Genomic DNA, 21,617 nt, shown 5'->3' with positions numbered 1-21,617 from the left:
TTAATTCACTGAACTTTTGAACTGTGTTGAATAATTATTTAATTTGTGTAAATAAGATCACAAGTGCCAACTTATAAATGGCAGCAAAAAAATAACATTTACCAATGAAATTTGTTTATTGTCTTAAAGATAACTGAATGATTTTTATGTAGCTTAATATATGATAAATAAGACAGTATTTTTCTTCATACGTTTTATAGGACTTAAGAAAGCTGACAGCTTTGACTTGCAAACTGTAATTTATAATTGATTAGGCAGTATATATGTTATAAAATGGGTGTGTAATGAAGAGAAGCAAAATTACACTTTTATTCAGACTTCATCAAGCTCTTTTCTCGGTATCAACCTCTGTGAGAAATATCTTCTCTAGAAATAAGATCCATTGCTTTTGACCATGTCCACTGAGATATTAATTGTGGTGCTTACACACCTACTGAGAATCAGGTTTATTTCGTACTGGTATCTGAACAGCTGTTGGACTTGTTCTTTACTTTTGTGGTACTTGTGCTAAGAATTTTATACAGTGTATGGAAAAAAAAAACCTGATAAATTTCTGAGGAACAAAAGATGTTAATTCAGGCAGGACTCAGAGCAGGAGAAGAAAACTGAACATACGTATGTGTTACAGGGTGGGAAAAATCAAGGTTACAATAATAATAATGACATTCAAGTTTATTTAGGCATGTCTTGATTTTTATGTTTGCTTTATTTAGATATAACACCACCACCACTTTGCCATGAATAACCTCTTCTTCACCCCAGCTACCTGCATAATAAATGTATAGCAAATTAAGAGGAGATTTTTCTAGTGAAAATTAGTAGTTGTGAAACTGATGGAAGACACAGCTTCTTTTTGGCAACTTGTAATTTGGGGGTGCAGTAGGCAGTACAGGGCTGGCAAAGACCATGGAGTATATTGTTGATTTTGGTAGAGAAGGGAAGTGATACCCAGGGGTATTTAATAGATGATGATAGATAATTGGCAATTGTGTATGTGGTATGAAATTTTGGATGTGAGCAGCAATATGTGTGTGTTTATTTTTGGATGCAAAATTTAAAAAGACTGATGAGACCTGAATTTCAAAATGGTGTTTAGTCCTTTTGAAACATCACTCTATTTATAATGCGTTAGGTTGAAGACTGGAAAAAGTGAGGAAACCAAGGCCATTAGCTGTGCTACAGTAATTTAAGCTAGCTTGTTCATAAAATGCCTGGGAGGAAGGCACAGAGGAGGATGCTGGAGGAATGTTCAAAGGAGAGCTCAGCCAAGCTGAGCTCTATGTGTAACACCCTCTTCCTGATGATAGATGACCTGAGTATTGCTATATGCAATTTGAGGCTGCTTAGAACTTCCTATTGTAATAAACTGGCTTCAGATTTAAATTTCGCCAGCTCGTATTTGCTTCCTCTAGTGTCACACATTCTTAGCAAATGACACTGATGGGCTTTTCTTCTTGGCCTTTGGATGTTCTATTTAAGGAAAAAAGAAAAAGAAGTGAGAATCTTAGGAACATATCACTATCCCCATTTGAAAGTCAGCAAGTAATGACTTGTTGATCCTGCAAAAAAATTCAGAAATACTTTTTAGTGGGCTTCCAAGATGAATGAAACTTCTGTTACTCTCTTTAAAAAAATAAAAAAGTGGGCAAAATTTTTTTTTTCAGAGACTGTTACACCTTTGTATTTTGTCTCACCCACTTGTTGTGCAAAGCATAAATCTTTAATCTTTTAACACATCTTCTGCAGATGTGTTCAGTCCACCCCCTCCCCCCTCTTCCCCTCCTTATAACAATATGAGGGAAACAGCCTCTTGACTAAAATATTAACTATGTCTTAATGAATTTTGCAAAAATCTTCCTCTCTTGTTAAATTGGAAATTGCTACCAAATACTACTAGCTATTTTATCTTAGCTTTTTTCTTCTCCTTTTAGAATCTCTTAATCTCTTTTCCTTTAAAAACCTCAGCACTTCGCTGAACTCCTAAAATGCTTAAGTATAGTTCCGGATCCGGTGACTCCTTGGACCCCTAGCCAACCTACTGGTGATAGGACAACCCCATAGCTAGCTCATTTTCCAAATATACTGTGAGGATATTCTGTGCTCAGTGAATGAGTTGCTAACCAAAGTAATTCTTGATTTTTATTCCTTGTAATTCACATGCCTTATTGATTTTATACTATTTATGAGCTTTTCCAGCTTGCTGGAATTGCCTTGCAATTCTTCACCTCCCTGTGCAATGATACGTTGATTATAAAAGATGGGGGAAGGAGGCATAAGACTCCAGAGTCTGTAATGACTGGCTTGAGGTGCCTAATTGAAGTTGCCCAGAGGCTGATTTCTCATGGAGCTTAGTTTTTAACAGCGCTTCATTTGTCAGAGCCCAGCTCCCTTTAATACCTACTGCAGTCATTAACATGATGCTCCTGTAAATCAGACCTCTCGATTTGAACACTTAGGAAACAAGAAGAATATAATAAGTGAAGACCTGGGAAAAGCTTAATTTAAATGGTAGCACAAGATTACAAAGCACTTTATTATTCGGTGTTCAGTAAAAAATCCTGTTATGTTTATTCTCCCTCACCTTCCCTCTTTGCTACTTAGTGTCAAATAATAACAATTGTTTCTGATGGCTGATGTTGTGAGTTTGCGAAACACACAGGAGGGATAGAAGTCTTCATACCAAAATATTTCAGCCTTATAGTCATTTCTGCCCTATGCCTTTCTTGTAGAAATTTCCTGAGTGCTGCCGATATGGTATATTAGCCTGTTGTTGTGTTTTGCAACTTCTGCTCTGAGCAATCCTTCCCCTTCAAAATTAGGACATTTTAAACAATGTAATATTTCATCTGATAGATATTTTGCAATTTGTGTTGTGAGGGCCTGAAAACTGTTTGCACTTAGATGGCATGTTGCATGACATCCAGTATTAATCTGTGTATATACAGGCTGTTTTAATTAAATCATGATAACTCATTCATATGGCTAGGCTGGGTACAATATAAACAACTTAAAATCATACAGGACAAAAAGCTGTGATGTATTCTGGCCAAAACCAGAGCATCCTGGGGATGGACCATCGTACTGCTGATTAGTAGCTGGCCGTGTGTTGACTTCGTTGACACATTTCAGAGATTGGGTGGCTTAATGAAGGACGGAATTGGGGAATAATTCATTCCATGCCATGAGGTTAACCACAAGCCTCTCAGAAATCACAGTGCTTGCTGCTCCAGCAGATGTGCTGGAACTCGGTGCTGTGACTGGAGCTTTTTCAGTGCTCCATTCCCCCCCACCCTTCTCTGACTGTAAAGCACGCACCCAGCCTGCTGCCAAAACTTCTAATAAAAGAAAAGATTTGCTTTTGCAGTTTCCAGAATCTTTATCAACCTTCCAGCCAAAGTCAGAGTAATAAACCCAGAGAACATCTGAACGTGTGCTTTGCAGATGATTGATTTTTGCCCTCAGAACATCTAGGCAGTGAATCCCACGGTTGTTTTTACATGGTATGGTGCACGGGACTCTTGATAGCATATGAACAATTGGATCATTTTTTGTCTTTCAAGTGAGTAATTTTTCTGTAGAGAATTTTTTTTTGTTTTCTGGATTGTGTGCCATGTCATTATCTTTCAGATATATGTGTTTGGTTACAGATTTCAAAGTTTGTATTAGGTATTGGAAGGTAATTTGAAAAAATCAATAGAAGAAAGCCATTCAGAACATCGTCCTTATGAAAAATCTTTACATATACTCAAAAGAAATATATTAAATTTCCTTTTCTTTCCAGACAGTGCAAGATGGATATTGATTTCAGCCATTAAGCATGTAATGCTTGATTTGGTTTATGTAATAATAAAAATAAAATCACAAAACTGTTGGATATAACTGAAGCTGTTTTTTGAAGTGATTTAAGGAACTATGAACACTGTAAAGGTGTGGTGTGATGACAATCTAACTTTTAAATGTTATCCAGCCTTTTATTCTTGCTGCTCATCTAGAACTTACTGTCACCTTGAGATGCTGGAATTGCACGTGTAAACAGGTCCAGTTTGCTTCAGTGCAAGGTAAAATGGGTTAATTTGTCAGCTTTAACACTGTCAGTTTAAACTAGTCTGCCTTACCTCTGAAACACAGTGTCCATTGTCATATCAGGGAGGAGGCTCCTTGTGTGCAACTGGAGGCAGTAATGAGGAGTTGGAAGTCGTGAGTTTACAAAGTGATGATCACAGTTATATGTACATTTGTCTGTCTTTATTCTGATTGATCTCAAACCTGTTCCTGGATGAAGCACACTTGATGTTAAACCAAAAGACATATTTGTGCCTTTACACATCCTGTTTAAAGCAATGCAATTTTCTTTTATAGATATAGCATATACAACCTTCAGAAGCCTTATTTTTAAGTTGTATATATATATCTGTATCTGGTATGCTTATGACTTATTTGAGTGGGAGAAAAGAGGGGAAAGAAAGAGATGTTCTTCAGCCTTTCCTTCTCTTTCTGCAGGACATATACACCTATGGTCTACAGACACAACTCTGTGGTGAGGTTTTTTTGAGAATCCATATGAATGAACTAGCAAAAAGTCATTGTCATTTAAGGCAACTGTCTGAGAAAGTTGTCCTCAGGAAGTGCGGAAATTCTTCAGGTCTACAGATATTGAAAATATGAGATGAATTTGGGAACAACACCTGAGGATTCCAACTGTATTCAATACTGCCTGCTTCTTCATTCAGCTGTGGACCTCCTGTAACTCTAATTAAACAAATATATGTTAAAATAGTAATATTATGCTACATAATATGTATAGATAACCTGGGAGTGTAACATTTCAGTGTATTTATGGAAATTCAGAATCTTAGTCACAAAGGCTTGAAATATCATTATATTTGATAGTTGTTCCAGAGAAGTTGTGCTGTGGCTAATTACAACCTTGAGATCGTTTGTTCTTGCAGCAGTGAAAAATTGTGCTGTTTGCCTTTTCTCTTTAGTATCTTGGGGATAGCTCCCGTTTATTAATTCCTTTTATATTTGCTGTTAGTGACATAAATATTGCATGCATATTTTCAGACTGCAAAAACAGACTGCATATTTTCAGCGTGCAAAAACAGGACCAAAATTCTCAACTTAAGTAACTTGGAGAGATGCTAGTATCTCCAACTATTAGATACCTCATACCAGATCTTCTCTCAAGCATTCTACTTTGAAAATGCAAGACCAAATTCTCACTTGTATGCATTTTTGTATAATTTATCTTCTTTTTAGGGAGGAGAAGGAATTTGGCAAATACTTGTAATGCTTTACCAAAAGTTTATATTCCCAGATTGTTATTATTTTCCCTTCTCTACACAAAGGATCACGAAGCGAGCAGGCACTTCTTGAAGTACTGTTCATCAGTGTATTTGCACACATTTTGGACTTAACGTAGGTGGAATAAAGATGAAGGTTTCTCCCATTTCCTTGAAAGTGTTTTGTGTCCATAGGATAAGAGTTTTGCCTTAACTCTAAGTGAGGTAACTTTTAAATTGATGTTTTCGTTTAGAATTTCAAAACCACATTTAATCTAAGACTGTATTTTCATCTTGTGTCTGATCCCGTTTATATATTTATTTGTGTTAATTAGGAGCATTTTGGTTGGTCATTTTACATGCCTTGACAACTGTGCTATTGTATATCAACAGCATCAGGTCAGATTGAGACCCCTGCATAAATGGTTCCAAGTGGATATGGTGGACACAGATTTTGATTGAGGAATGTGCAGATTGTTGCTTGGGGAGGCAGAAGAACAAAACAGATAATTATGTTGTAAGGAAGGAGGAATTTCCAAGGATGTGTCATTGATATCCCTGCAACTGTAAAATTATTGCCATTGAATGAAAGGGTTAATAGAGTTGTGCTAAGAGATAACAGCTGAGTGACATAAGTATTTCAAGAGTGACAGTAAAATAACTTTAGGTCTGGTTGCTCCAATAGTTTAGAAGCTAGCTGCCACAACACATGCAGACAGTAAACCTCTTCTGTACCTTTGATTGCTTAAGATTCCCATTCTTCTTTCATTACAGTGTGAAGTCCTTCCTCTTCCAGGCATAGCATCAAAAAGAGTGCTGCACATCAACATTTACTGTCAGCAATATTCACTGATCTGTTACCATCTAAACCATTCCAAAATTCTCAGACTGGTACATGCTTAGGTTCTGCTACTGGCTCATCTGGAAAAAATAAAGTAAATGAAATATACTTTCATATCAGTGCTATATGTCTTCCCCAGCTGTTTTCCAGAGTGCTCCTTCTGTGAAAGATCTGTGCAGGAGCAATTTCTATGCACAGTTTTTCGCAGTTACTGACAGATGTGTGTAGTATATTCTCAGAAACATCTTTTTAAAAGCAATACAACTTTTTTTTTTTTTTTTTTTCAACAGTAGGTCACTGTTGCTTCTCAAACAGAGTAGATGAGACAGTCCCTTTCCTTTTAGATATTTATTCAGGGTTGCAAGTGTTCTCTTTGTAAATAACTTCACCTGCAATAACTCTCACATCTGAAAATCAGTCTCTTCTCAAAGTATATTGAGATAAACTCTCACACAGAATGAGACAGAAAAAAACATGAAGATGTTTTCAACCTAAGCAAATCTGTCTAAAAGCTTTTAATATTGTGTAATACTGAATATTTTCATGGGAACATGAAAATGAGAGTGGCAATTGTTCTCTCAATGAGGAAAAAAATAGTTTATGTTATTTTCCAGCTTCATCTAGAGAACCATGCTGGAACTTCATGGGATGTGCAATAGTCATGGGTTTCTAAAGAAATCCCATTGTATCTCTAAGAGCTTCTGTAGCTCTGATATGCAAAAATTGCCAAAACATCACTGGGCAGGTATAATGTGGACAGATATTGTTATTGAAAGTACTGTTTACTAAACTACATTATCCAGGAACTCATTTTGACTAGTGGCGCTACTTATGGTATTTCTTTCTTTTACAGAGTCAAGAAAATAGTCTTGTGATAGTTTTTTATTCAGATTCTAAAGCATGTGAATAGCAGCTGTAGTTTCAAGTGCCATTGCCTGGTTTGCCTTCCTTCTCCATTTCTTTAAAAAATAAATATTTCTGTACTTTCTGTATCTTGAGTGTCTATGAAACCTTAGAGAAAATTCTGCTACAAATTCAAAAATGATTCAGTTTAAATTAAAAAGAAAAAAACAAAAAACACCTCAGATACTCCCAAGTGGAGTAGGCTCCAAGTGGAGGAGAGCATTAAATGTTTTATACATCACTCCATTAGAGTCTTTGTGTCTCTGTCCCAGCATATTTAACAGTGGTTAGAATAAATGATTTTGATTTTAACACAGTGAAGTGTATTAAAGTCATACAGGTAGCAGTGAAATTTTGTGATGTTGCAATACACCATTTTCTATCAAATTAAAAACATATGGAGGAACTTGTATGTGTGACACTTTTCTTTTTACTTGTCACTGAAACAGATTACTAAAAGAAAAGCAAATGGAGTTGCAATTATGGAGAACTTGAACTTTCTCTAATTGAAGTCAGCAGGATTAATGCCATTGTCTTGAGTGAAAGAATAATTGATCCATTCTACTTAAGACAATAAATGAAGAGAATAAATCAGACATTTGTAAGATATCTGAGTAAACAGATTAATAGCCAAATGAGGTTTTTTTTGTATGATTTTATTTTCCTCTCAATTTTCTCAGGAAGTATCAAGACAGGAGTTTCATTTCAGATGTTAGTAGCCCAGACTAGGCTTTTAAAAAAAAAAAAGCACATCTCCCAAATATTGTGTAAGTTTCTAAGGATTAGCCAGTCTTAGAAGCAGTTTACACTGACTTAAATTTTTCTACTCTGGATTTTAAATGGTTGCTTTAGTGTTTGCATGAAGTCAACCTACCCAAAGAATGTTTTCTAAAGCAGATTTTTGCTTTTGGATCTTATAAGTAAAATGTCTGTGGACTTCTGATTGTGAATGGTATATTCATTTTGGAAAGATATTATTGAATCCATAAATATATAATCAATTTGGAATAATACATGCATCTTTATAGCCTTTTGTCCTTACATGAACTGACTTTGTTCATTCTCTGCTTTCCATCTCTGTCTTTTTACTTTTCCTGATAGGGGAAAGATCATCTTCAGTTTTCTGTTGCTACCTGTTGTAGTATAGTGCCCCTTAGAGTCATAGTCTATACTGTTAATATGCTATTAATTCTTAATTCTTGGTTTGCTACTATGGTAAATGTTATGGACAGTTGTGAAAATAGCAAAAAGGATAATGAAAATAGGTACATAAGTTCTTATGTCTGAAGACTGTTAACTTTCCAAAAGGAGAAAAAAAAAACAGTGCTTTTCTAGCTTACATTGCCATTCATTTGGAGTTGTAGAATATTTCGACCTAAGAGTTTATGACCATAATTGGTTATAGCAGCCAGCTATCGGGTAGCTTCATATTGCACAGCTCCAGCTCCTATTCAGTTGTTATCAGTTGTGTGATTGCCATTATGTGAAATGTCCCTGAAGTTGCGCGATCACCTGTAACAGCTGAAAACTTGGCTTCTTGTTCCACAGGTTTTTTGTTTCTTTTGCTTGCCTTTATGCCAAGCAGTTTTACTCTACGTGGAAAAGAGCTACAAAGTACGACTGGCTTGCTAACCTGTCCTGCAGGCACTTTGTGTGGGAAAAGAGACAAATCGGGCTAAGTTTTTATCATCCAACACACTTCTTTCTGGACACAGAATTCACTGAGAGCCAAAAATGTAGTGTATGCCCTTTATTGAAGAGTAAACTTACGTTTTGAACCACCGTTACTATAGATGCTGCTGCTTGGGTGGAATGTGTGCACAGCCTTCTAGCAATCCTTGTCACCCACTGCTATTAAGTTAATTTCTGCCACTTTGCTCTTCTTTCCTGTTTGAACTAAGGCAGAGTATATGTTCCTCAGTTGAGAATTTTGACAAGTACCACACCATTCTGATCTCAAGCTCTACTCACACACAAGGAAGAGATTAACACCGCAGTACTTCAAGTAGCAGCTGTGAGAGCAAGCTTTGCTTAACACTGGTAAAGCTGAAGCAATGTAAGGCAAGGAAGTTATTTTTAAAAACTTTTTACTGGGAACCCTGAGTTTTAATAGGAATAGTAGAATAAACTGGAAAGCTTTTTTTTTTACTTTTTTTTTTTTTTTTTTTTTTTTTTTTCCCCTCCAGGCACAGTGGCCTACGATTTTCTAATAAATACTATTCTTCTGATTTTTTCTAAGTATGTGGTGTTCTTTTTGCCTTAAAAAAAATCTTTGTAATTTAATGGTGCAGCCTTTGGATGAGGTAGGTGTTTTTTCTTTTCTTCTCCTCCCTTTCATTATGTCAGTGTGCCTTTCACTGCATATCTGAAAACAGCTTTTATTTTTCATGTTTTTAGCATCACTTTCTAGTGTTTACAGTTAAGTGCATTTTTTATGTTGTAGGTCACCTGTCCCATTTCACGAGGGCAATATCTGTACATTGGAAGTAATTCAGCTTCTCTGTTTAATTTCATGCTCATGTCTGGAAGATGTTACTTAGCCAGGCTGAGGAACACTGTGTCCTTTCCTCATTTTCTTTAACCTCTAGGCTTTTGGCTATCTCACTGTCCCTTGGCATGTTCTGTTGGTCTTCTTTTTACAGATATGAATCTGAAGTAGAGCCAACAATTGGTGATTGCAAATTGTTCAGTTTGTTTATATGCTATGCTGAATAACTATTAAAGCACTGGGTCCTTAAATATGACTCAAGTACTCTTTCTTGCTACAGACGTTTTAAATGGGGCAATGAGAAATTCCTTCACATCTGTTTAGAGTCCTGACCAATTACTCATTGTTTCCCAAGCTACTTTTTACCCGAGTTCTCCATAGGAGATCTTTGATATAATGAATTGCTGTGATATCTATTCTATACCTTATTGTACTATTGTATTATTTTTGGTTGTTTATACTGTATCTCTATATTTATTTCACTTAAGAACAAGAGTTTGGTGGTACAGTGTGTTCATACCTATTGAAAAACAGGTATTCATTATATATCAAACATATGATGAAAAAAGGTAAGCATAGCAAAATGTGTGTTTGTCACGAGTATCTCTCGCAGATGCTACGTCTGTCTGTAAGAAAAAATTCTTTAGAAAATTTTACTGATGAACGTTACATCACTGCTCTTTTATTGTTACAGCTGCTCAGGGTGAAGGAAACTCCCAAATCCGTCATACGTTTGTTGAAACATAGCATGATTTGTTGGTATATAAATTGATGTTCTTTGTTCTCATTTGACGTAATTTTCCCCTGTGCTGTGGTCCACTGGGATAAACTTAAACAAAAGTAAAATGCTTGTTCTGATGTCATGATAATAAAGTAAAATATAAAAGAGTGATAGCATTTAAGTTAAATTCTGTCCCTACCTCTTAATAGGAAAGTGTAGAAATTGCTGGTTTATTAAGTCAAAGCAGAGTGGAGGTGCTGAGCAATGCAATAATGAAGTTGCTTAATGAACTCCAACCAGAGGATGAGGTGTTATCCAGGTCTTGATGATCCTCATCTCCTGCTTTCTCATTTCCTGGGAGATGCTAAGGTAGTAAGACTACTGTGACCTATTGGCTTTGGGATGTTCTTTCTTTCTCTTTCTTTCTCTGTGTTGCGTTGCTATGGGGTTATTAATGAAAGGAAGAAGCAGAAGATTGCTGCACATACTGAATAGAAAGCAAATGAGAGAATAACTTCTGCATATAGTACAGAATGGACTGTACAGATTTTGGACCAAATTACAGCAATGATGCTGTGCAATTTATCTCCTGTAGGTTTGTGTGCAAGTTGAGTTGTCCTGTACAATATAAATAGGTATAAATTATGGTGTAGCAAACTGAATCTGAGGAAATCATTTTCCTTTACACACAGAAAAACTTGCCACATATCCTTTCTTCTTTTTGCTTTTATGTCAGTGTGGATCTTTGGCTTTGACAGTCCTTTGCCCTTGATGATATTAGCTCCATAGTGTATTCATTAGTAATGCTATCTCACCCTTATTTGGAAAAGACTAAATTATTTTAATCCCAGTGTTGAGGATATTTTCTCCCTTCTCCTGACAGTGCTGGGTAAGCCTTGGCCAGTCAGACCTGAGAAGGTGGAACCAGGTTGTTTTTTTTAACTTTGCTGCGAGTTAGAATGCAATTGGACACAGGACTAGCTGATTATCCAAAAATTAAAGTTTATACATGAAAAGGTGGAGATGTTTTATTTGCCTGTCTACAACTGAGTATGAAAGTATATTCATTTATCTAAAACATAGATGTATAATGAAACCACCTCTTGGGTCTCATTTTTTGAAATTTAGTTACCTCTCAAACCAGAGTTGCAGATCAAGAATTTGACTTTCTAAGTGAATCGCAAATTGGTTTTGAAGCCTTTAATTTTAGAAAGAATTACTGACAAACAGAATTTTATTTGTTCTTTATATTGTATATTTGAACATACAAATAATATGTATACATATGTGTATAAATGTTTTCTCCCAGAGATGCAACAACTTTAGATCAAAAATGTACTGTAGAGACTGATGGTAAGTTAAAGTTATGTGTGAGCAGTTAAAAGCAGGTAAAACATTGTGAGTGTTGGTTTTGCATCACAGGCTCAAGCTGATTAAACTGGGTGCAATTCTTAGAGAAGGACTATATATTTTTGATGTCATACACTGATTTCAAATAGCATAGTCTATTTTAAATAGCAGGAAATTTTTGAAAACTAATAGTCTGCACTGGAAGAAGTAGTTAATTAAGAATTTGATTACAGCATTTTAAGGTCTGTAAAAGACTACTGAATTGGAATAGTTTAGTGCATTCAGTTACAGGTACAGATGAAAGACTAGTTAAAATTTGGACAATAAAGATTAGATGAAAGTTGTGTAGGCAGTGGAAGACATGGCAAGGTAAGAAACAACACTAGGACACAAAAAGGAAGCCTGAACACAATGAGTGCTTGGAATGGGAGTTTATATTCTTGTGGGGAGATAAAATTGGAATGACTTTGGTAAAGATCTTAAAATGAGACTGACTAGCATGAAAAAAGATTGATAGTTGGAGAAAGGAATGAGAAGTATAGGACCAGGGTAGTGAAAGAGAAGCAAGTTGACCCAGCTTCCTTTTTTTGTCCCTGACATATGAGTGTATGTTTTTTGCTCTATAAAGACTTAACTTTTATGGTAGCACAATTTCAAGTCTGGAATATCAATTTCCAGAAGGCCATCTCCCTGGGAGTAACATTACAATGCAAAACCTATTGTGCAGGGACTGTTTCATTGACCCTTTCATGAAGAGTGGTATACTCAATACTTACCCAGAGTGCATCTTGACTAGTGTCTAGTTAAATGAAGAGTAAATTAAGTGATTGTTTTACCAGATCTCCAGTCAATATCTCATAGATGAATTGTCTTTCCACTTTTCATTGTTGAAATTTTTCTGTACTAAATATTAGAAATCTGTACGAATTTAATGCTTTTACTCCCAAACAGTTGCTTTTCTGTATAGGCCAGCTGCTTTAGAATGAGGAGAAAAATGATATTTTCTACTCGTTCAGAAATGTTGAATAGCTCAAATTGGTGAAGAAGTAGGTCCACTCCTACTTCTCAGGGGAAACTTGATCACTGAGTATATTACATTCTTCTGCAGTTTGAATGTGCCTGGAAACTAAAAAGATAATACAGTTAATCAAAAGGCAGAAGGAGAAACCCATTTTAACAGATTAAGCTGTGAGACAAACTGGAGAAGTGAAGTTCTTTTATGTCTCCCTGGCACTCTTCTCCAAATTTGCTATTTAGGGTGCAGTCCCATTACTACTTATGTCACTGCAGCTGATACTTTAATAAGGTATCCTCTCTTAGTCTGATGGTCAATGAAAACAGTCCTATCCTTGCCCTTTAAGTACAGGGGAAAAAAGTGTATTTGTGTTTATCTCAGCATCTGAGTTTATCTCAGTCAAATATCTTGACTATTTTTAGAAAGTGAAAAGGAAAGAATCTTGCTTATTGTTTTTACTGTCTACCTTATTCAGATTCTGTTTATTTTCCCTTAAATAGCTTAGACAAGACTGGCATTTACACTCTGATTCTGTGATGTGTAAGACAGTGCATGACTGTCCTGGTTTCTGATGGAACAGAGCTGATTTTCTTCATAGCATCGTATACTATGTTATGACTCTAGGAAAAAAGCCAATCTTGATAACACACCAATGTTTTAATTACTAGTGAGCAGTGCCATACAGAGCCAAGGTCACACAGATTTTCTCAGTTTGTCCTACTGCCCTACCAGCAAGGGGGCTGGTGGATATGAAGAGCTGGGAGATAACAGAAGCAGAACAGCTGACTAAATCCGTACAAAGGAATATTCCATACTATATAACATCATGTGGAAAAAAAAGCTTGAAAAAGAATGTATGAAAAAATGATTATATGTATAATGAATACTACTTTTTTTTTTTTTTTTTTTTTTTTTTTTTTTTTTTTTCTTTCCCCCTCTTCCATTCTTGTCTTTGTAAATAGCTTTTATCTTGACACACAAATTCTACTTCATTGTTTTTTTCTGATTCTCTCCCGATCCCATTGGGAGGCAGGGGTGAGTGAACCACTGTGTGGTGCTGAGCTACCTGCTGAGTTAAACCACAACAATGACCTTTCTGTTAGCAGAATGAAAGACAAATATAGCCTGATACATAGAAGTATTTCACAGCAGCAAGCAGTATCATCAGCATGATCATCATCTGCTTTTGTGTTTGTGTTTAATGAGGAAACTTGTTCAGTTGCACATAGTCAATCTGAAAACAATAAAGGCATAGCAGCTATGAGCAGAACTATTAAAAAAATGAAAACCCTCCTAGTTCTATTTGCTGAAAAACAAGAACAGCTAGATGTATGGCCACCCACTTGCCTGTGCAAATTGTAAGAAGTGAAAATAACTTGTGACAGAATGGACCGAAGGTTTCATTTAGTCTGTCACACATGGCCTCAATAACACTGTGAAACTGTTTCTTTTACCCCCTCCAACTTACCCAGCCCCTTCTGCTCTGAAATCTGCAAAGCATTTTTCAAATTAAGTGTGCACTGTTTCCCTTTTAAGTTTCAGGAGCAAGTGTCTAAGAAAGGCGCGCTGCAAGATTGGAAACAATCTGCATCAGCAACAAAGGGAGATGCCTGCTGCTTTGCGAGCAACACAGAAAATATGCCAGCCATGCAGAGTTCTCTATAGCAGTAATTCTAGAGCTGAGCGATGTTTATTTGTGCTACATGCTACCCTTTCTCAGTCCACTACAGGGAGAAGAATGGATTTAAGAGTCCTTGGAAAACTATCACAGTATAGGTCAAATTTTATTAGCACGTTGCCTGCGATTTGGAATTGATATTTGCCTCTTCAGCCTAGATAATGAGATTTCTGTAAGTGCAGTGGTTTAATTCCCTGTGCAAATGTAGGCAAATGGGCATGTGCTTCGTTCACTTTGTTCAGATGGGGTTTTTAGTTTCTGATGGAGAACTGATAGCATCAAAAATAATCTTGCCATCCATTTCAATTTATGATAGCAGAGTGGTTTTTGTTTTGTTTTGTTTTGTTTGTTTGTTTTCTTTTTCATCTTAAATAGTGTAAAGCTAAAGGGTATTGTTCAGTCTGGAGAAGAGTATGTTCAGGGGAGATGTTATTGCTTTCTACAGGTGCCTGAAAGGAGGTTATGGTGAGGTGGGGATCTACCTCTTCTCCCAGGTAACAGTGGTAGTATGAGAGATAATGGCCTCAAGTTGCACCAAAGGAGGTTCAGGCTTTATGTTAGAAAACATTTCTTCTCAGAAAGAATGGTGATACATTGGAACAAGCTGCCCAGGGAGTTGCTGCAGTCACTCTCCCTGGAGGTGTTGAAGAGCCAGAAAGGGAACATGGTTTAGTGGATAATGTAGATGTGGGTTTGGTGGTTGGACTAGCTTTCTTTAATCATATTTGTTTGCATCTTTTCTATCTAGAAAGAGGTTACTTCAAAAGCATTGTTACTTTTCCCCTCTTTTCACAGTAATTTAAAAACTAGACTGTGTTCTGCGAGTCCACTTACTTTTTGGGTCATGCTGACATTTTATTTGTTGTACTTCTGGTGAGGGAACAGTCACACAGACTTCTCAGTGATGCAGTCAATGGTGTAACAGCATGTCACTGTATTTAAACAGTTAGTAGCATGCATCTCAGATGAGGAAGAGAAACACCTGAAAGTGGGAACTGACAAATAGTCTGGACTGATAAGGTGTTTTTATTCTGTTCCACATTTTATAGGTAAGCCCTTAAACTATTTATCTCCAATTCTATTCACTCTCTATATTTTCTTTGTTAGATTCAGAATTGTTTATAATAAATAGTTTAAAATTCTGCCATAGACCCAGTATAGACCTCTTAGGTGGAGAACATGTCAGAGGGTTCTGAGGACTTTGGCTGGAGTATTGGATGATGATGATGGGATGTGTGCACCAACAACACATGATGGGATCACGTTATGCAAACACCTCCATTAAGTTGTAGCAGTAGCAGTAAAGGCCAGCACACTGACTCATAGGCGGTGGTTCAGTGCCAGCTGTCTGGCAAGAAAGTGGAGCACAGTTTTAGGAGAAATGGGCACTGCTTAGCAGGAAGCAGAACTCTCTGGGCTCATTCAGATAAACTTGGCTCCTCTGTTGTGCTTGCATTTGCAATTCTTGTGCTACTAGTGTTTATTCTGGACCTCTTGTGTTTCAGAAGACTGTTCCATTTTAAATTAGTGCCAATTCTGATTGTAAAGACAGCTTCAGAAATCAGAAAATGCAGCCTCACGCACATTAAACGAAAATATTTAATTTATTGAAGCTACAAATATTTTAATTTCAGACTTATAATGTGTGGACGTTTTTATGCCTTCCTCATTCTTCCCTTTTTTCCTACCATAAACCTAACAAGGTCTTGTCCCATCGCTTTTTCTTCTTGTTGCTTTGTAATTCCTCAAAATCCTGGAATAAAACTCCCCGAATTTTAGAATGAAAAAAAAAAAAAAAAAAAAAATCCAAACGAAATTGGTGACTGGAGAAAGAGAAAAGTTTGAAAGGGTGTGAGCTGCTGTTCTTCCTCTACTTAGTAGCAGAAGAACAGGGAGGACCAATATTTTGGAATTTTTTTTTTCCTCAGTGAGAAATGCGAAACTTTCATGAAAACTGACTTCAGGTACACAACATTTTCAAATCAAATTTCCCTCAGCTGTAACTGTAACAATTTTTGCCTTTACCTTTCAAATAACAGGCATTTTTGAAGGTTGCCTATTTCCTTCAATCCAGTAGGAGTTACAAGCATGTGATTTCAAGCATTCTAAAGTGGTCTTTTTAAGGTCAGTCTAATTCACGTCCTACAGGACTGTGGATGCAGTTAAAGTTAAGTACGTGATTAAGTGGTTTGTTGGAACCAAGCCAGTACACTTAACACCTTGCAGAATCCAGTTCCTAGGCTGAGTACGTGCAATTTGCAGTCATGGGTATTTTCTTTCTTTCGAGAAAAGATAAATTTTCTTCCCCAAACCCACTGCTCTTCCTTGCTTTTGTTATTTAGATACACTCTTTGTAAGCCCACCTCTCCTTGAACTCTGTTGAAACATAAAAATAACTGAAACGCATGTGCTCTTTATTTTTTCTTGACGACTCACAGGTGAATGTGTTTCTCTCCAGCTGTTTAGAAACCAAATGTCAACTCAGCAACTTTTTTTTTCTAATTGATATTTCAAAATGTATTTTCCATAGAACCCTTTGTTAAATGTAAATAGCAGGGGGAAAAAAAAAAAAAAAAAAAGACTTATGCCCTTTTTACTTTCAACATTTTTCCACACCAGAGTAGCATTTGTGTTGTTTTCCAATGCTGATAGTTTGCTTAGGTGTTTAGAATGTGATAATGCTGGTTTGCATTTACAAGGACTAATAACAGGGATCCAGGAACAGATAAACATGATGACTATTTCCATCTCCATAACCAGCTATTCAGAAAGTGGGAGAATTAAACAATGCTTACAGTATGTTTCAACAATAAATAAATCTTGGACAACTGGACTTCAGCACTGCTTGATCTGCAATTAATTTGGATAGAAAAAGTTCAAGCAATTTTGGCACTCCCATCAGGGGGAACCCTGGGATTAATTATTATTGAGTAATGAAGTTTTTTTTGATAGGAACACTGTGAGAGGAAAAGCTATTATACTGTCATATTGTTTTAAAGGCTAAGAGTTTTTGTCTGGATGACTCCATTTAAAAGGTTTTGTTTGTCCTTAGCTTATTAGGTAGAGTCTCTGTTCTCAGCAAAAATTGCTTGTGCTCCTTGCCATAATCCTTTGCCTCATTGTTTGAGAAGGTGCAACTGCAAGTCATTACTTTATACTTACGTGACTGAATGATAAAGTTAGCTGGAACGCAGTATGGAGGCAATAAATCTAAAGCTTTTATATTTAAAACATTTTGCTTTTATTAACCTTTGTTGGTTAGAACAACTGCAAAGTTTCAGAGGTAGTAGAGAATTTCACCTCTTCCAACTCTGCTGTTGTAGCAGCTGATCTATATATTTTTTTCTTGTGTAAGTAAAAACATATTCAGCTCTGGCTGCAAGAATTTAACAAATAGCAGAATTTCAAGACAAACTACGATGCCTTTATTTGTGCAGTAGAAAATGTGACTGTTTAACTAGTGCTAGTACATCTACCAGCACATGACCCTTCCTCCAAATCGTGGGAATGTGATACTTTTTCTAGATTGGGATCTGGATCAACAAAATATGTCCCTGTGCAGTTTACTGCTTCAAAAAAACCTTTGTACCTTTTACTTGGTCATCTGGAGCAGGTATACGAGCAATCCCTTTATGTTTGCTATTGGCAGCTCATAGCCCTTTGCTGCTTTTCCTTTTGTTTCTCACTTTGGAATCATCCTGGTGATGGGGATATTTTTCTTTCATCCAAATGTATTACTAACTGTAAGGGAGAAGTTCTGCAGTGGTAAGGAAGAAGGAGAAGAGGAACTCAAAGGAAGGTGATGCTGGAAGAAATAGCAACTTGAAGTGTTGATATGGCCTTAAGTTATACCTTCTTATTATTTTCTCTCAGATCATAAATATGCTCTGTGTAGAAATCTGCAACTTTGCAACTGTTGTATTTCCCAGTGAAGCATTGTGGAAACTGTATAGATTCCAAGTGGAGGTCTAGGCAAGAGGTTCTCCTAAGGACACAAGAAAAAGGTTTGATTTTTTTTTTTCTCTCGTAGAATCTTGCTGATTCACACATATTGTAAAAATCATTCTGCATCAGCCTTATCTTTAAAATCCTTCTATGTTACAAAATATAAATTCTTGTATATTTTCATTTAATTCTCTTGTGTCTCTTTAGAATCACTTTTCTGTGACAGTTACCTGACAATATATCTGTTTTGCTGAGACCTCTACTCAGAATCAGAATAACGTGGCTAACCTTCTTTTTCCTTCAGATCAGAGTCATTCTGATACCAATAGGAACACAAAATAAGCTTCACAATGTCCTTCCAAGGATATCCTCAGTACTTGCAAAAACTTGACCTGCTGATGAGAGCTGTGTTGCATTTCAGAACAGCAGTTGCTACTTCTCTTTGAGATAGCTGTATTTTACATCTTTTCAATGTCTTGTGTTCTAATACACATACAGTTTGTTAATGGACAGCTGACTTTCCACCCATTCATTTTTACTGTTTTTGATTTTTATTGGAAAGCATTTTTAGTAGCATCATGTTAGCTTCTACACTACATTTCAGTACAAAAAGAACAAAAGGATTGTATCATTTTCTGACTTGTAGGTTGTTAATTTCTCTCCAGGATGTTATGTTTCTCTAAACAATTGTTTTGAGATGAGGATGGGTATTTCCATGTTTGTGAACTCCCTTCATGTTTGCTGTCCCTTTACAACTTTGTAGCAAAATAGTGAAACTTCTCTACAGATTACTGCATCTTTTTTTTTGCATGTGCTGAGCATTTTCTCAGCTGTTCATAATGCATTTTTCTGTAATTCTGATTATGAAAAAGTGTCTTTTTACCTTATCTGTTTTTTTTTTTCCTGTCAGATTTTCTTATAATTATTTCAGATTTTCGATAGATATGTAATGACAGACAGCCATCCCTCTTCTAGAAACCAGCTTTGCATGGCAAATTACCAGGGCTTTGTCAAGAGTTATCCTAGGAGACACCATTAAATGACCCAGAAATGTTTTGATCCCAGTCAATTGCTGAATGTTTGTGACTGCCTGTACTGGTAGCCCACTGTTCTGCATTAATGCTTTCTTATTTTACTCTACTGAAAAATGTACATTTTTTACTTTTTTGTTTCCCATGGATCACGTTTTTCCTCACATTCCTATTACTGTTCCACAGTTGTCTGCCATACATATCCCATATCTGCCATATCTCAAATGCTTTGCCATGCGCTTCCTGTCAGGCATCTTCTGACTGTCTCACATGATGCTGTCATTATTCCCAGGTAACAATCAACCACTAAAGAGGAAAAGGAAAAGGTACATTATGTGAATAAACTACTCATTCACAACTAGTGAGGACCTAAAGAATCAGTGTGTATCTCATCCATGCAGCCAACACAAAAAAGACTGTAAAAGTATTTCTATTTTGTTAGTGTTCAACAGGATTGCATTCAGAAGGAAACAACAAACCAGAAGTGTTTGTTCACTCATTTTAGTGGTGGCAGACAGTAATGATTTTAATGTGTTAGCTTGCATCCTAATGGTACTTCTTAGATATTTTATAATAAATATATTGAGCTAAAACATCTTAAAAAGAACTTTGCTGTCAAGTTAGGAATGTGAAAACAACTAATTCACCGCATAGCAGAATGTCAAAAGTGTTTCCTATGAATGTGCTGGGAGTTAGTGAGTGTTGCTTTTGTAGATATTCTTACAGACATGGTTAAACTACATGGGCAGATAGATATTTTGGGGAAATGAAACTGCCATCGCCATTAGGTGATGGAGACAAGGCTGTCATTATTTGTAGGTATTGAACTCCAATCATTAAAGCTTGTCTCACCACTTTGGCACTCTCTGCTGCAGTGATTTATCTACAGCTGCTGTGCAGGAGGACTTGTTTTACTGTAAAAAAGAAGATATATATACATATATCATTTTTTTTTCTGTACCAAAATTTAAAGATGTACATACTAAGATTAATTCACTTTAACCTGGGACTAAGACTGGACTGTACTGATTGTGCTTACATTCTTTTTTTCCTGCTTTTTCAGATATGTGCTGCTGATGCTGCAGCTCAGCAGCGTGATTGGGAATGTGGTGCCCTATGAGGAAGACTAAAGGCTGTGAAGTAGAGTCTGGGACTGCTCTGACAGCCTTCTGGCCTTTCCTTGGCTTTGGTTATAATCCCCACATGATAAAGTGACCTGTTTGCTTTTGCTGGTACCTCTTCAAGAGCCAGACACATCTGAGGGCTGCGGATCCTCCTGTTCTGTGCCCAGACTACCCAGCGCTAGAGCTCCCTCCCTTACAGCTGTCATCCTCAGGTGACACTGTGTGTCTGTGTCTTTCACACAATTAAGTGTGCTGTGTGAGTGGGTGACATGCTTAGCAGTGTCTGGGCTCACATGGCTGCCTAATTCTTGTCCTTGTTATTAAAAGACGCTTATGTTCGTGAACAATGAAATAATTCTTCCAAGTATGCTGCTGTATGGAATTTTAAAGGAAATAGGTTTGTCTCATTACTCCAATCCGTACTTAAGATGAATTGGACTTTTACATCAGATGTCCGATTATTCCGTGAAGGCAGGTTTCTCAGTCTCTTTTGCCAAAAACGTTTAGAAATGCCGTCTCATGACTATAGAGTCACAGAATGGTTTAGGTTGTAAGACCTTGAAGCTCATCCAGTTCCAACTCTCTCATGGGCTGATTGCCCCCCCCCACCAGATCAGGCTGCCTTGGGCCCCTCCCAGGATTGGGACAGCCTGTTACAACCTGTTCCATAATAGTACTCCTTTTCTACTTCTTCTGGTACATTTCATTTAACTTTTTCCTTATTGTGTGGGTGAAGAGAAGGCACTGAGAATTGTTTCCTAAAAAGCTAAAGGCACTCTGAAGAGAGGGAGGCAGAAAGCAGGAGCAGCTCCTGCCAGCTGGCTGGAACTCAGCTGAGGGAGACAGCTCATGTTGTCATTTCTCAGGGCTGCACTGGCAGCCAGCGCATTGCCCAGTGAAGGAGTCCTTTCACTGCTGGTACGTGCCATGTGATACCTTTGGCTATTTTAGATCTATTACATTAAAGTTTCTGGCTTTAAATTGGGAACGGCTGTGGCTAAAGTAAACTGGATCCTGTGGTCAAACAGTTGGTGTTGGCAATTACTGTGGTCACATATTTGGTAGCTAATGCTTTTTATGAATTCCAGATTTTAGTCTGCCTCCAGAGCTGATGCTGGAAGATAGTCTCTTGGTTGTGCATGTTGCTTTCTCCCTGAAAATCACATTTATTTCTGTACTAGTACTGCAGTAGAAAGACAACAGGACATTCTTGCAGCTACATTGAATGCATTCATCTAC

The 21,617-nt window shown here is 36.8% G+C and overlaps 1 protein-coding gene and 1 long non-coding RNA gene across 2 annotated transcripts in view; one reads left to right on the top strand and one right to left on the bottom strand.

Moving 5' to 3' along the window:
* The window catches only part of LOC128080626 (uncharacterized), a 60,639-nt gene extending 55,578 nt beyond the window's left edge, over positions 1-5,061 (top strand). Inside the window, exon 3 of the long non-coding RNA XR_008206813.1 lies at positions 4,501-5,061. This is a non-coding gene — a long non-coding RNA (uncharacterized LOC128080626). The remainder of the gene's footprint in view (positions 1-4,500) is intronic.
* Positions 1-21,617, bottom strand: part of LOC128080619 (sulfotransferase 1 family member D1-like) — a 948,073-nt gene that overhangs the window by 197,870 nt on the left and 728,586 nt on the right. The gene's annotated exons all lie outside the window — the stretch shown is intronic.

This window comes from Tympanuchus pallidicinctus, unplaced genomic scaffold (assembly GCF_026119805.1).
Source record: "Tympanuchus pallidicinctus isolate F22 unplaced genomic scaffold, pur_lepc_1.0 scaffold2, whole genome shotgun sequence".
Lineage (NCBI taxonomy): Eukaryota > Metazoa > Chordata > Aves > Galliformes > Phasianidae > Tympanuchus > Tympanuchus pallidicinctus.
Note: the sequence above shows the minus strand (reverse complement) of the source record. Positions and strands in the feature narration are given on the sequence as shown.